This window comes from Canis lupus, chromosome 10 (assembly GCF_003254725.2).
Source record: "Canis lupus dingo isolate Sandy chromosome 10, ASM325472v2, whole genome shotgun sequence".
NCBI classification, from domain to species: Eukaryota; Metazoa; Chordata; class Mammalia; order Carnivora; family Canidae; genus Canis; species Canis lupus.
Window position 1 is genome coordinate 14,359,696 of NC_064252.1, and position 12,356 is coordinate 14,372,051.

The following is a 12,356-nucleotide window of genomic DNA, read 5'->3' on the forward strand; positions in this document are numbered from 1 at the left end:
CTCAGATAAATCCAGAACTCTTTGTGGGTACAAATTCTCAGATAAGTTGATCGTATTGTTTCAGGGTCACCGTTTATTTTATACTCTGTGGCTCGGCAAATTTGTTTATCTTTGTCCTTCATTTCTTTAGGTTATCACTTAGCCCCCCTTGTGCAAGAAAACAGAGAACTAAAAGTTTAACTAACATGCCTGCCTCCCTGAAGGTGATTTCAAGTGGGTACAGCTCTCTTCTTTTTCAAGATACTAATCCTTTTTTTATACAATGAATTATATAGTCAAAGTCCTTTTTCTATCTCGCTGGTAATAAAAAAATATTTTTACCTTCCACATTTCATCTACAATGCCACTGAGTGGCTTTTAACTCTAATTTGGAATGGAGCGTAATATTCTGAGAGGCAGGAAAATATCACTTTAAATCATAAAGAATTAGATTAGATATTTCGTTTCGCCGTAAGTAGAGATGAATATTTCACTAAGATTAGAGAAGGAGGAAGAGCACGGCACACAGAGAAGTTGTGTCCTTCTCTATCCCTTTCTATCATTCACGATTGTTGCCAGAAATCATTTCTTTGACATGCTAAGAGCAGTTGTGATGGAATTTAAGAGAAATATGGTTGATTGTTATCATTACTAAATGAAAGAGACTTTTTCTCCTTTGATTCACTAGAAAATGTGTAAAGAAAAACAAACAAAATGCTTGTCACATTCTGTACGATCCACGTAAGACAGATGATGGGACATTTCTCCACCTGATGGCTGCGTAAATCACCTCATTTTCATGGTTTCCACAGGGTTGGCCAACGTGCTGCCTGCCCGGCTCCCCACTTCTGATTTAAACACACGAGTCAGGATGACTTTGGAGGGTTGTGATACTCGCGGATTTATGGGCCCTTGTATGGGGGATTCTCATCACTGTACAGCAACCCTGTCGTTTTTGTGACACAGCCTGTTTGACTGGTTTGGGATTTATGATGGAAATAATTCAGAACACAGTAATAATTTTCCCTGGGCAATTACGCTACCATTTGGTACTTTGTCCCAAAGGGGAAGATGAATGCGCTGGGATCTATCCATGGGTTTAGTAGCTCCGTGGAAAGAACAAATCAAGGTCAGAATCCAAATGCAGAGTCCGTCGTTGTGGGATTCTCTTCTTCACCTTGAAGGCTTCCACGTTTCCATGGACCTTTCCAGGTTACGAAATACTCTTCCATTTCTTGTCTTTTAGCTTTCACGGTGACTCTGGGAGGTAAATACCATTTCTCTCATTTGGGAAAGAAGAAAACCAAGACTAGAAGTGTTGCCTTCCTTGAGTTGGTTATTTAGCAAATATTTATTTATTTATTTATTTTTAAGTAGGCTCCATTCCGGATGTGGGGCTTGAGTTCATGAGCCTGAGATTGTGCATCGCTTGCTCTATTGATTGAACCACCCAGACACCCCTTCAGCATATATTTTTAAACACAGACAATATGAAGGCATTTTGATGTACATTAGGGATACACAGTCCCTCCTTTTGTTTTTCCAAGCTCTTTATTATGAATAATTTCAAATATACACAAAAGCCAGTAGAAGAGTATATCCATTGCTCTGCATCAGCAATGATTAACTCATGGTCAGTCTTATTTCACCCACATCTCCATCCGGCCTTTCATACCATGTTGAAGTGATTTCCAGACATGACATCATTCCATAAAAATAATTCTCACTATATGTCTCTAACAAGTGACATTATTAAACATGGTGATCTAAAATTAACATTTCCTCAATCATATCGAAATCTAGGAAGTGTTTACTTGTCCAATTGTCTCATTAATGCCAAGTTTTATTTACAGTTTTTTCAAATTAGGAGCCAAATGATATTACTGCTTTGTGATTAATTGATGTCTCTTTTCAATCTCTTTTAAAGAGATTAAATTTCTCTTGATTGAATTTCTCTTGATTTTCCCCTTCACCTTCAAAAAAATTCTTCCCAATTGGTGAGGAATGAGGTTGTTTGTCCTACACAGTTCCTACTGTCTGGATTTTGCTGACTGCATCCTCACTGTACACCTTCCTATGTTCCTCTGTCCTCTCTATTGCTTGTGAATTGGTAATCAAATCTGGGCCTTGATCCATCACAGTTCACATTTTTAGCAAGTTTACTTCACAGTTGACATTTTATGAATGCGTAAAAGAAATAGTCATCTTTTCTTGACATTTGCAGCTGTTGCTGTTCAATGCCTAAATCTGTTGACTTACTAGAGGTTGCAAAATGGTGATTCACTGATTCTTTTTCCATTCTTAAACAAAATAGTTCTCTCCAGAGAAACTTGCCCTCCCTTACTATTTGGTGATTCAGTGATACAGTTTTTAAGGAAAGGCAAAATAAATGCCTGAATGTTTCCCTGTATTTTTTAGTTTCAAAACTAATGAGCCAGTCCTCTAGCATGCTCCACAATGACCAATTATTTTATTTTGTTTTGTTTTTAGTTAGGTACCATTTTGTCGTATGGATTCAAGTATATTTGAATAGTTTAATTATGTTGCAGTTTTTATTCTTATAAATATTCAAAATGTTCTACTAATTTTGACCATGAGTTTCTTCAAGTTGATTGCAGAGACCAGATTATTTATTTATTTATTTATTTATTTATTTATTATTGAAGTTTGATTTGCCAACATATAGCATAACACCCAGTGCTCATCCCATCAAGTGCCCCCCTCAGTGCCCATCACCCAGTCACCCCCACCCCACACCCTCCTCCCTTTCCACCACCCCTTGTTCGTTTTCCAGAGTTATGAGTCTCTCATGTTTTGTCTCCCTTTCTGATATTTCCCACTCATTTTTTCTCTTTTCCCCTTTATTCCCTTTCACTATTTTTTATATTCCCCAAATGAATGAGACCATAGCCCAGATTTAATGGGTTGCTGTCACTTTGTACTTGTTAGATTCCCTTTGTAACACTTGTTGGCCCTTCTAAAACCTTTCCAACGTGAGTCATTATTCTCTCTGCATGGCTTGATTATACTCTCAAAAAGTGTTTTTGTTTTAAAAATGCATCCATTTTGGACTGAATCTGCCTGCTTAATTATTTCCTGTTGTGTCAGTCTAAAATTCAGACCTTAGCTGTACGTTTAGAAAATTATGTTTGGAATTATAACGGCTGAATATATGCAACGATACCTCTGTGAATAGACTGGGAATGAGATTGGCTTGGTTTTAAGAGTCCTCGTTGAGGTTTCTAAATGAGGCACACTACCAGGCCCAGGAGTATGCCTTACAGTTACATCCAGAAAGTGATTTCCCAACCCCACCCCACCCCTGGTCTGTATGTCAGTACTCAAGTCTTCACTCTTGCCCTCTCAGTCTGTGTAATGACCTGCCCACAACTTCCCATAACCTCAGTTCTTCCTTTCTTATAAGACTTTGAGATGGAAAATATCTTCCGTAGTTTGAAATACTTCCTCTTATGTAAATTAAAGGTCGTAATTGCCTTTCACTATTTTTTTTTTATTAAGTGAAAGGCAATTACGACCTTTAATTTATACGTTGGCAAATTGAACTCCAATAAAAAAATACAAAAAAATAATAACAATAAAAAATAAAGGTTGTAATTGGATATGAATACCCCTCCCTTTCTTTGATAGACCACATTCTAGTACTCTCGTTTTGCTGCATCAGCAATATCTCTGAAAGCCATGTTTTATTGCAATGCCCTCTTTATGGTAGGCATGTTGCCACTAACTGGAGTCGGTCTTTCCAGGCCAGAGTGTGGGCTAATAGAATTCTTGTCTTATGGAGATTAGACCAGGTACCCAAAGAACCCAGGGAACTAGGTGCCATGCTGAATAAAGTGGTTTTACCAGAAGTGGCCCCAAATGACCAAAATCTAAAAGCAATATCAGCAAAAAGCCCACTCAACGTCCCATTTCAAAGTCACAGCCACGGACCAAACTATTCTCTCCTTCTCAGTAGGTTCTATTACATCAAGTTTCCTTTCTAAGGCCTCCAGAGTTTATCCCCACTAGATGTGCCCTATATTCCTCTTCTCATTTTTTCCTTTTACTAGAAGATGAGAAAGGGAATACAAAATGATCCGCCAAGCCTTTTTGGTATAGTAATAAGAATATTGGTGGAGGAAGACAGGGTTCGAATACCAGTACCACCCTTATTTGCCGTATGATCCTGGAGATGGGGGTAGAATTTTGAGCCTGAATTTGGATCAGTAAAATGGGGATAGTGATGTTGCTAAGCTCAGAAGATTGTCATGAGGATTTAATAACAACGCATGTACAGCGCTTGGCAAAGGGGCCGGCAGTGTTGGTCCCCACGGGGACTGTCCACCTGTCTTCCTTTTCCTTACGCCAACTGCTGATTGATGAAGCCTGAAAACATGAACTAACTTAGATTTGCCAAGAATAACAGCATGCTATAACACTTAGCATGACCGTTCCAACTTGGGTGTTCCATCCAAAGAAAATCATTCGGAGTACAGGAAAGCATTGTGCACAAAGAGGTCCTTGCACTGCTACTCATAGATGCCCCGAACACTCAACAGTGAACTACATTTATCTTTCCCACAGAGTGTGGCTAGAACGAATCCAAAAGTAATCATGAGGAATTCCTAATAATATGGAAAATTATTATAAGTAAAATGTGAGGCTTTCATGTAGAGCATGATAAAATCTATACAAGAAGCAAAGCTTTTGATATAATACTAGACAAGAGGATGCATAGCAAGTTATTTTTTTAAAGACTTTTTAAAAGTATTTATTTAAATAATTTCTACACTCAATGTCACTTGCTCAAGAGTCTCATGCTCTTCCGAATGAGCCCAGCCAGGCACCTCCCAGTTATTTTTAAGTGGTTTGATTTCAGTATTATCTTTCTTTTTACTGGTTCCCTATTATTCACACATTTCTCAAAAAAAAGGAGCCAAATAGGAGGTTAGAAGCTCCATTGATTTATGAACTTCTTGGCTAACGATCTGATATCCTGATATCAGTTAAAATCCTGCTGGATTTTTAAATTCTTTTCACTACTGTTGTGGCTGTGTAAAAACTGGAAAATTTCATTGCCCAGGAAGCAGGATTCCATACCAAACTTAAACATTGTATTTTCCATGGAAATCAAAAGCAATATGGACTATTTTCCTGGTGGTCTTTCAGGCTGTTTTCTGTATTTAAATTCTGGAATAAATCCACTAATTAACCCAAAGTGGAATGTGCAGCTTCCAATATATAAAGTACATATTCTCTTAAAATGTGTTTGTTGCCTGAGCAATTTCGCAGTAACTTTCCCCATATCATCAGATACTAGTCGTTGTTGTTTGTTGTTGTCTAGCAATTGAGTAACGATAACTAACGCAGGGATTGAGCTTTTGGAATATTCCCCACCCCCCCACGATAACCTGCATAAAAAACTATTTCTGAAACAAATCTTGTGAGTAGCTTTAAAAGTCCTTGTCTGCTTTGACGTCAGTGGCTTCACCCCCTAGGTGCATGCTCTTCTCGCAAGCATAGCCTGCATGGGCAGGGGCCAGCTAGGGAATCGTATGGTGCTCCAGTCCCACCTGGGAGGACCACATGGCATAGTGGGGGTCTCTCTGCAGCAGCTGGAGTCCGTGCTTCAGAGCACAACTCGGGGCCTATCGTTCCCGGGTCTGAGCTTGCAGCGGCTCCATCATCCCAGGAAACCCCCCCACAGCCTTCCTGCTGAAGGGCTCTCCTTACCCAGCAGCGGCCACCTCCGCAACCCCAGCCATGAAGGCCTCCTAGCATGTCCTCCAACCTGGATCTGTCCCGGGTTGAGGCCTCCTGCCCATGCTGTGTGCCAGGAGGCCAGGGCTCTTGCCCTGTAGCCTGGCTGGTGCCTGGCCTCAGCCTCCCGGCCCCTAACACCGCTGCTTGCCCTGCAGAGCTCACGGTCCACATCGTGTGTTTCCTCACACGCCGGACTTGGCAGGACACCTGCTGTCATAGTGACACCAAAACACGTGTTAGAGGGATGGAGACAGAAAGCATCCAACTCCGGTTCAAAGTGGCATTTGGGGAGGGTTGTGGGCGAATCAGGGAGGTGCTCTCATCGGTCTTGGCTTTCAGCTCCAGCTCTATCGCTTATTAGCCAAGTGAGCTTGGCAGGTGCCTTATCCTCTTTAAATTGTAGCCTCCTTACCTAAGAGAAGGGGTGGGGGCACTTAATAGCACTGGGCCTGGAGCTTTTAAGGGCAGTAAACTAAAACCCACGTAGACCATCTTTCCTAACACCTTGCCACACAGTAAATCCTCAACGTATGATAGCTTGAATTACGTTAATAGTTAAAAAAAAAAAAAAGTTTAGCCATAAATCTAAGCATGTTTTTCATTTCAGGTGAATAGCTATTATCTGTTAACTCTTCCAATTAATGACCAAAACTGACTCTGCTTTTTAAAATGATTGAGTATCCAGAGGTTCCCTGTATTTAGACAATGTCTGATTTCTTGAGAAATTATACTTGGAAATAAGGAAGCAAGTGTGTGTAGGGAAGAAAGGTTGGTTGTGGGGGTGATGGTGCAAGTCACAAAAAATTATTTCTGGATGCTTTATTTTTAATCTTCAGATCTTTCCTAAAGAAGGGACCCTAGGGATCATGTAGTTCATCCTTGGTGATTTACTGACTAGGAGAGAAGAGATTTCCAAACCCACCATCAATTTACCAGGTACATGGTCTAAAACAATGCTGTTCCTTCTAGGAGAGTATGGAAGTCATTTGCCAATGAGGAAAAAAAAAAAAAGAACAGAGATGCTTATACAATACTTTTGCTTTCTCCCTGGCTATAAAGCTATTTTATTTGGATATAAACTAGCTTATTCAAAGCTACTTAGGTAGATAGCAATGGCCTTCTTACCTTCTCTCGTGTATACTGTTAATAAGCAAAGTGACTAAAAATACTATAAATATCACTTCAGTGGGATTTTCCCATCCTGCTAGTTGGTATTTTTAACCATAGAAAATGCTTAATTTATAAAACATATATGTATATATTAAAGGGTTTTTTTTGAGATTTTACTTATTTATTCATGAGAGACACAGAGAGAGGCAGAGACACAGGCAGAGGGAGAAGCAGGCTCCATGCAGGGAGCCCGACGCGAGACTCGATCCTGGAACCCTAGGGTCATGCCCTGAGCCCAAGGCAGATGTTCCACCGCTGAGCCCCCCAGGCGCCCCTATATTAAAGTTATAATATGCTTGTAAAGTGCTCCTATTTTTAAGAATAATGACATTATTGCCAGAACTTAGTGTAAAAAAAACATTTATTGAGCATCTATTTTGTACTTGATTCTGCATTAGGCTGTGGGATGCAAAGACAGGCAAAGAGTGCTTCATTTCCTTAAAGAGCTAAGCCCCCTGAGTGAGAAAGATAATGTTATGATAAAATTATGATTACCGTCATGATAGTTATCACAAAGATCACTGTTATCAAGGTGTTATGTGAGTCCAGAAAATAGGAGCCTAAGTCCGTTTGGAAGAAGGCTTCCTGGAAGAGTAGGAACGGGGAAAGGAGGGGGGCTGTGAGAACTCTATGTTGTGCAGCTTTTGGGGTTCTAATTTCATGGGGCTACAAATAAATTACTTCTTTTCCATCTCTGCAGACATTTCTCCAATCCCTGAGTCACGTAGTTTCCCTATGAACTGACCAGATAGACAGTTGGTTGATAGAGGTACCTCCCCCATGTCTTTCCCTTTTTATTCCATGGTGCTCTGAGGACTACTGGAGTTTCCAGTCTCTAGTCCTACGATCTTCCCACAAAGAACACATAAAAGCCTTTAACAATGAATAACAAAAGGTAATAGATAAAATTGTACACTTTTTTAATTAAGCCTTTCAGTAATTGCTTTAAAAATCTGTGCCCTAAGAGACAGGTACATTTTGTGAAATATGTAGTAGGTAATTTATTGGTTTTAAATGAATATTCAATTAGCGAAACCTGGGGTATGATGCTCTGAAGAGTCTGATGGTGCTGTTTTTTTTTTTCCATGTTTCAAGCACCCAGAAGCCAAATGCTTTTCAAAAAAAACCTCATAAAATAGGTTATTTGTGTGCAAGCCACCCATCTCAGTAAATTCAAGAGTTAACATTCACAGAATTCAGAGCAGTCTTTAAAAAGTAGTTTTGGATCTTAAGTGAAAACAAAGCCAGCCAAGACCAGTGCATTTCAAAAACAGCTAATATTGTCTGGTTTTAATCTTCTTCTTATAAAAAATATACTCTCATATGTCTAAAGATATATTTCATTATAAGCTCTAGTAAACGGAAGAAGGAGGAGAGGGTGTGTGTGTATTTAGGAGGATGGGATGGGAAGAGAAACGATACAGGTGCATATGGGCAATCTTTTATCTATTTCCTTAACTTTCCTCATTTGTTTCATTTCCTCGTTATCTTTTTTGTGATTCCTAAGTTACTTTTTTAAGGATTTATTTATTTTTTAGAGAGAGTGCACAAGTGGGGAGAGGCGCAGAGGGAGAAGGAAAGAGGAAATCTTAAGCAGACTCCCCGCTGAATGAGGAGCCTGATGCAGGGCTCGATTCCATGACCTCTGAGATCATGAACTGAACCAAAATCACGAGTTGGTTGCTTACTGACTGAGCCATCCGGGCACCTCCTCCCCCCAAAAAAACTATTTCTTATGCCAACCTATACCCCAATAGTACAGAAGTTAGATGTCGTCTATAAATGCTTCCTTAGGTATCAACAAAACACACTTAGCTGTACATGAAATATTCTTTAAATTTGCTATTTTCCCCCTATTTTGTTAGCAACATTTCTCTGTGATGATGCCGATCCCGGGCGACTGCATTTTGGCATCAGGACCCTAAATGTGCTCCCTACTGGGCCAATTACTTGGAGCTAATGTAGTGTTCCATTCATTGGAGTCTACACACTTCCCCCATATTGATCGCATTATCAGTAGTAGTAATCACAGATATCATTACCAGCCAATTACACAAACACATATCTAAACTAGGTAACTTATTCACCAACATTATCTCTTGCAAGTCTTAATTCTGTAATGAAGCTGATCATCTTGTCCAATTGAGTGGAGCTACATAGTTTGATCTAGTCGGCTAAATGTGAGTGTATTGAATTATGTAGTAGGTAATTGCTTACATATGTTTGTAACAACACAAATGAGAGCAATTTGAATGTAATCTGTTTCTTATTCTATTTGAGGGCTGCATTAGAGAAGGTTAATTGCTTTAAAAAATAGGCCCAAGCATATATTTGGACCAAACACAGTAGACGTGGTTTTCCCGCTCATGTAACAATGGGCGTGAGACCTGGTACTTGAGCGTGCCATGATGCAGAGGCCCAGGTGGGTTTCTGACATATTCAGGAAAAGACTTCCAAGGTCACCCTGAGAGATTCATTTCAAGGAAAAAGGATATTGAGGAGCTGATGGGAGAGGACAGTGGGCTAACCCGCCAGTGATGAGCACTCATGCTCCATTGGCTAGATGCATAACCATTCCTAACCACCGAGAGTGGGAATTGTCATCTATTCTAGGAAGTAGAGGAGAGCATGGATTTTGGTGAGCAGTCAGCAATTTTTGCCATAAGCACTCAAAACAGAACTTGCTCTATTTCCCTATTTAATGAATACTTTACTTGGCTTGTCATTATTTTGGAACTTCTATCAGGCTTGCTTTGCTTTTACTTTCTTCACACTGTGTCAGATGTCTTCTCAAACCTAGATCCAAGCCCTGCCTCTTAGACTTATACATATTAAACGATGAAGAATGAAGAATAAAAAATTCCTCGAAAACTTTTTAAAAAGTTTTTGAAAAAAAAAAAAGACTTTTTAAAAAGATTTTATTTATTCATGAGAGACACACAGAGAGAGACAGAGACACGGGCAGAGGAAAGAAGCGAGCTCCATGCAGGGAGCCCAATGCAGGACTTGATCCCAGGACCCCAGGGTCATGACCTGAGCCACCCAGGTGCCCCTTTTTTCAGATTTTTAAACAAATAAAATATGACCATATTCTTATAATGTTTTTTCAGCAGTTTAAATTGTAGACAAGTAAGTTAGGATAAAAGATTTTGGGAACTAAAAAGAGGTTCTCCTTTTCAAATGTCTTATTTCACAGATGAGGAATTTGAGGCTTGGCACATAAATGTGTTTGTCTAATTCCATCGGATGCATTAGTAGTTCCCAGCTCTTTCTCAAATCCAAGTCTCTTCCGTAACATTATTTGTCATCTTCTTTAGTCATATTTTCTACAAAGCATAAGTCATTGAATAATGTCTATCAATTTACAGCGATGAAGTAAAATGCGATAAATTGTAACTGACCTAAGGCTAGTATGTTTAAATCTGCAATAAAATAAATCCAACAGCTCTAGATTTTCCAAACTTACTGGAAGATCCATAGTAAGTTAGCTGCTCATTCAAGGGTTTTTGTTTGTTTGTTTGTTTTTTTCTGCATTATTTTTCTTATTTCTGCAACAAAAGAACAATGGCTTCTAGATAAATCATCTACAATTCTAAAGTTATATAACCCATGGCATATAGATTATAAATTTATGATCATGCCAATTAATATTTAGAATTAAAAGTTCAGGGGAAAAAATGACAAAATCTGAAATATTGGAAAGTATATTTCTTTTAGGGAGGAAAGCCAAGTCATTATTTTTATTTAAAAAAATTATGTTGCTGGGCACCTGGGTGGCTCAGTTGGTTAGGCATCTGCCTTTGGCTAAGGTCATGATCTCAGGAGGCAGAGGTCGTGGTCTCAGTCCTGGGATGAGTCCCACATCTGGCTCCCTGCGCAGTGGCGAGTCTGCTTCTCCCTCTGCCCCTCCTCACTGCTTGTGCTCTCTCTCTGTCTCAAAAAAATAAATAAAATCTTTAAAAAATTATATTGCCTTTTCAGTGGTTAGCAGATATTTTTTAAGATTTTATTTATTTATTTGACAGAGAGAGCACCTGTGCACATGCTAGTGGGGGGCAGGGGCAAGGGGAGAAGGATGAGCAGACTCCGTGCCGAGTGGGGAGCCTGATGAGGGAAGGGAGGCTAGGTCCCGGGATCCTAGGATCACAGCCTGAGCCAAAGGCAGGCACCTGCCCCCTGAGCCACCCGAGCGCCCCCGTGGGTAGCAAGCTCTTAAAAGCAAAATGTACTTGTTATTGAGGTGCTGTGCTACCCTAACAACAAAGGGAAAATTCCTTATTTCAATGCCATTGCCATAGCCAATAAATTCATGCTTTTTCTGCAAGGATGTTCAAAATGGCAACTGTACAGGAAAAGTGGCCTAAGTCTAGATGTAATCTAAATCTGAAGGGCTCTAGGAAATTTTGAAATTATGTGGAAATTTGGGGTTAGTCCCCCCATTTGTGTTTATAGCAGACATTGACTGTGGCTGATGGGCCCATGAGTGAACCAGAATCCTTAGAGTGACACACGTTCATTTTTTAAAAAAAAATTGGAGAAAGCTGAAGCGCGGCCTTCAGAATTGGTTTTTCTCATGACCATCACAAACCTGCCGCACGTTTCCTGTCAAGTGACTTTTGCTTGTCACAGTAAGAGTTAGATAATCTGGCAAACTTAAGTGGAGAGGAGCAAAGGCTTTGCTCCCTGCCTGTCCACTGTCTCCCACGCACGAATTAAAAGGCCTATGTCTAATTTTGTAATGTCACAAAAGAACAACAGTGTGAAAAGTAGATAAAGGAGATAAGCAGGCTTTGGTTGCTTTCATTATTTACCTGGTCCCTGTGTTAAAAGTCTGCGTTCCGTTGATTATTCATGTAAAAAAAAATAATACAGCAAAACACACAGTGTTACAATGCGTATGCATCAGGGACACCGAGGCTAAGACAGACCATCTTTTAATGTATGGCGGATTGTCATTTATATTGCTTTGATTTGCAAGGATTTTATATGCAGTCTCCTGGGGAGCAGAGATATACACTTCTTTTTGGACCCTTTTTTGGATATATACTCTTTAAATATGGACAACATGTGTTCAGATCATTTTTAAAAACCTGCAGTTTCATATTCTCCAAAGACTCTGACATTGGTCCCCAAGGTGACACAGTCAAAGATTTTGAAAGAAAAATAATAAATAGGAAGAGCCTATTCTTTCAACTTTTTTTTTTTTGAATTTGGACTCTATTAAAATATAACTGAGATTTTCATAGGTGTTATGGAAACCATTTCTTTTGAAAAACGCTCAAATTGTAATATGACATAGATACAGTCAAAACTGTATGTCGCCTCTTTAGTTTGATTATTCCCTTGAAAACAATCAGCATTAAATATTACACAGAACCTACACGAAGAGCAGAGAAAATGCATTGAGAAACTAAAATTGCATTTCAGTAATCAATTATTTTCAA

The 12,356-nt window shown here is 39.4% G+C and overlaps 1 protein-coding gene across 1 annotated transcript in view; it reads left to right on the forward strand.

Moving 5' to 3' along the window:
• The window catches only part of TRHDE (thyrotropin releasing hormone degrading enzyme), a 368,540-nt gene that overhangs the window by 319,781 nt on the left and 36,403 nt on the right, over positions 1-12,356 (forward strand). The window lies entirely within an intron of this gene.